Below are 5016 nucleotides of genomic sequence, written 5' to 3'. Positions count from 1 at the left end.
TCCAACATAAAGTGACTATATTCTTTTTAAATAAGCAAGCAATGATAACAATGTGCATGACATTGGAATGCATCATGTTAATCATGGAACACAACCTGGACATGAAGGTTTGGATGTGCATTCTAGGTAGTGGAGGTATTCATTTACTATTCAAAAAAAATTATGTAATTATTAATACAATTAAACATCTTAATTATATTTTAATTAATGTAGTAATTAATGTAACATTTTTTGTTAATTTTTAAGAGCATGTAGTTGGTGGTGACCAAGTGGAGCATGATCCGGGTAGACAACATCAGGAATGTGAAGTTCCCCAATCAGGTAAAGAGAACCATTGTTATTCCTTTAAAGAAATTTAATTGTAATTGGTGTATTGATTAATGTAACCTTTCGTATTTCAACTCCAGAGGAACTAGAGGGTCTTCAACATGTTGAGGTTGAGGCTAGACAAAATGATGTGGAAGATGATATTTCCCCATTAGGTAAAAAGTGCCATGGTTATGTTCTTTAAATTAATGAAATACTTGTAACAATAATAAAAAATATTTTGAATTTAACCCATTTCTTTGTTATTGCAGAGGACTCCCCTTTGGTTCAGTGTCTTCGTCCTCTGTATAGGACTAGGCATACATCGAGATCATGAGAAGAGGGTAGAACAACTGAAGATGGGGGAAATGATGAAGAAAACGATGCTCCACTTAGTTTTTACATAGCTTCAAAAAAAAAAGAAAAAAAATGATTGTAATCTACCTTATTTGATAATGACTAATTTATATGTGTTAATGAATGTAATTATGTGCTAATGAATGTTCATGAATGATACGTGTTAATGAATATTCATGAATGTTGCGTGTTAATGAATGTTATGTGTTAATGAATGTTATGTGATAATGAATTAATGCTATATTTTAATGATGGCTGAAAGAATGAATGAATGTGAGATGTTAACGGGGAATTTAGAGTGATGTTAGGGGGGGAGGGGCCAAATGAGCTTCCACCTTCATGTGATTGGCCCTGTTAAGTAGATAATATTAAACTATTATCGAAACAAAGCGAAGCTCAATAAGATAACACACTTTTCAATATTTCATTATGTTGCATAGTTAATCTTATTGGATAATGTATATTGAATCTTAATGCGGGATCCAAGAGAGCCACAACACCACAAGTTGTTGGGTATAATGAACTCTCATATTGTCTTGTATGTACACTAACACTATGAGTTGCTTCTAGTGCCAATATGCATGACGCGACTGCAAAAGTTGTGAATATGCCCCATCCTTGTAAGTTTTTTTATTAGTTGACATTCTCTTTAGAATTTTTTAATTTTCCTTATCATTTTAAGTCTAACCACTTTTATATGGAATTTATTGTTCTAGTTTTTTACTATCTGCCAAACATTATTGATACAAGGACTTGCATTGCATCCATTTTTCAATTAGGTATTTTAAAGGGTAGGTTGTATTTGTAAATGTCTCTTTGAGTTCATCCAAATTTTATAATTGTAAATGTCTCTTTGAGTTTATCCAAATTCACTCTATGATTGAGAAGGTTTACTAAATTCAACAAGAGCTTGATAATGTAGGTGAAACATATTTTTTCGGGGCTTTTATTTTTATTTGAACATCTCTTTTTAATTATAAGGTAAAATTGAATTATGAAGTGAAGTATTTCCATTTAGATGGTACAACTATTTGGTAAATCTCCATTTCTTTATCAACTGGACATATCCAATTCTATGTCCAATGCAAGTAAGATTTGTGCTACTATGATCTATGGTTATGTAAATTGTATAGTTTTATGACAAAGTAAGTTTCACAATGATGGAGGTGGCAAAAAACTATATTAAGATACAAAGATGTATTTTTTTTAGTGTGCATCTCTAATTTGTTATTAATTTTTTATTAAATGACTTCAAGTCATGGGATGGATTTCTTAATTTATGTGGTAAAGATATATCAGAAAACTCATGCTTGGATAACCTTCAAATAGTAAGAAATGATTCCTAGATGTTCCACACTAGATTGTCCTCTTGGGATTGTAATTTTACAGTTCTCATTTATTGCTTGGGTTACATGTTCCATTCTCATCAAGTTCTTTCATGCTTCTCTTTCCCATTAACTAATTTATATGTCGACATCTACTTAATCTCTTCACCAAATTTTTGTTCCTTTTTGTCACCAGTTACTTACTTTCACTTTACTTTATTTTAGAAGCAACCTCCTTGGTTTTTATTGAGTAGTAAAATATGTGTGCTCAAACAAGTTGCTTACAACATATGAATAAAGCTCAAAAACAATTACCACTATAACTCAAAGAATTTATAGAATGTATTGTTCCCAAAGAAGTAATTTTCATCATAATGATAGCTAATGTTTGTTTATTTCTTCCTCTAACTCTTCTACCCTACTAAAGGAACTTGTGACTCTTATCATAGAATAAAAATTGAGATGAAGATATACTTATGTCCTTATATTCAATTATGCTATGTGTCACCTAATAAGAATTTTTCTCTCTATTAGGAAAATAACCACTCAAGATATGAGTGAAGTGAAAATACCAAATTAATAAACTAAAATTGACATAACCATTGCAAATCCATTATAATATTCATGTAAAATACAAAATTGTTAATTGAAACAAATAATATATATTATATGATATTTAATATAATATATTATATAATTTTTTGTATTCTTTAAAAAAAATTTAAATAATTGTCGGAATTTCGATGCCCCCTATATTTGCACTGATGACTATACCATCGAGAATACAACATCCTCGTCAGTACATAGTTCCTGGTTGTCATCAGACGGCATCGACATTCTGATGGAAATCAACAAAACATCCAATGAAGATGTTGTATGCCCGATGACATTCTCTCAGCAGAAAGACATTAGAATTTCGACGTCCATCTGGAAAACATCCGACAAGGATACTGTATGCTCGACGACACTCTCTCGGTGGATGAGCATTTGAGGTAGCATATGCCAATGAAATCCATCGGCAAGACTTACACTAGTGGTGAACAGAATATTTGGTCTTGGTGATAGGCGATCAAGATATCAGTAAGACATACACCCATCATGTATGTCTTATCCATAGTCGATGAAGCTATCAGTAAGACACACCGATGGAGACCTAACGGTTACCGTCGGAATTCGAACATTGGCGAACACCATCAGAATTTATTTGACAAGTTTTTGACGGCTATGTTTGTTGGCAGTCCTATGAAAAATAGTCAAAATTCCGACAAGTCTCCATCGAGATTGAGTCCCTAATGTACTAGTGTGGATACTCCTATCCACTTGACACCTATGAAAAGATATATGGCTTTCCTTAGACAGATTAGCAACAAACGTTTGAAGGTCATTCTACAATATGACCATCTGCTTGTCCTCCATGCCATTAAGACCATTTTGGGCAATGACTTCTTGATGGCTGACCACAAATATAGGGTGAATACTAATATTTCTTCTATATTTTTGTTAATATCTTTACACCTAGGTTTGAAAAAAAAATCATTCGTCTATACTTCAACTTTTAGGGTATGGTTTTAAATAGATCTAGTTTAGGCTATTTTTTTATCAACATTTGGTTTCTTGGGATCTTTTTGGCTTGGACAACCTTAGCCTTTAGTTGTTTGAGTTAGTATATGTTGGGATCTTATCATACTTCATGGCTTCTATTAAAATTATTGGAATCTATTAAACATTTAAAATTTTATTTTAATATAATGGAAGTTGGTCGTTCCACCTATTTAATTACCCCAAAAAAATTAGAAATGTTTGCACATCTTAATATGGAAATTCAATTAAATTAGTTTTGAAAATCTACCTCAACAATTATGGAAAGTGTAAGACAAGTTCAAGATGCATGTAATGTGAGTACATAAGAAATAGATTTAAAAGGTGAATGTAAGAATTAACTTATTAAATGAATGTAAATCAGATCTAAAAATGAAAATTATAAGTTATGCAATCATAAGACATATTAGGTTAACCAAAATTCAATTGGTGAATATTAGCATCCTAGCATATGGATACAAACTAAGATCTACATTGATCACACAAGATCACTAGCGAATAATGAATAAGGTTCAAATTTTGTCCTAAAAGGAGAGATGAAAATTTTGATTGACCATTCCCTTTTTTATTGATATGATTGGAATGTATGTATGTAAGATCTAGGCTAAATGATAATTAATTGATAGATTTCTGCAATAATAGTGAAATGGAAAATAGGAATCCAACACAATTTCTCATATTTCAAAAGAGGGCATAGAAAGGAACCTGTAGTTGGAAACTAGTCTTGAAAATGTCAAACACAATTATTGGTCACCATAGTCTAAGGATGTTTGTGCACATAGAAATTCACAATTTTAGAGTGAGGAATTCCTATAGGTGTACCTCTTTGAAATTCAGCCAAAAAGTGTCATACATAGTTGGAGGACACCCTAGTCTAGGTGGTTTTGCTTGTTCAAAATCTAAGAATGTCTATCACTATATGTTTTTCGTACATATAAAACTCTTTATCATTTAATTTAAACTTGCACAAATGAAAAAGGGGAAAAATTATTGTGTTTTATATGTTCTTTCCTAAGTCAAACCTAGTGTTGGTGTTCCCACCTCCACTACAATAATAATTGATTAGAAAAAGAGTTTTTCTTCATAAGGATAGAGGCTGAAAACATTATGGAAATGCTTGAATTAACAAGTATTACATTAGATATGAAACCCTTGGCTTGAAGTCTCACACAAGGGTTTATGTTGCTTGAAATATGCTAATGCATGCCTTCATCATAGAGGAACATGTCATAATTAATCATGATTATAGAAAAAAAGATGTAGACTTGAATGCTTAACTCCTTAATTAAGATTTGTTCTCAATTGCCTTAAATGTGCTTGGTTAAATGCTCAGTTATGTTGGTTCTTAGATAAATTTTTGAAATGAGAGAGTTCTTTTTATATGCAATTACACTTTTTTTGATTTAATTTTGGGGAAGATTGACATTAG

This window comes from Cryptomeria japonica, chromosome 10, assembly GCF_030272615.1.
Source record: "Cryptomeria japonica chromosome 10, Sugi_1.0, whole genome shotgun sequence".
Classification (NCBI taxonomy): Eukaryota; Viridiplantae; Streptophyta; class Pinopsida; order Cupressales; family Cupressaceae; genus Cryptomeria; species Cryptomeria japonica.
The sequence above is the reverse complement of the archived record's forward strand: the minus strand, read 5'-3'. Positions refer to the sequence as shown.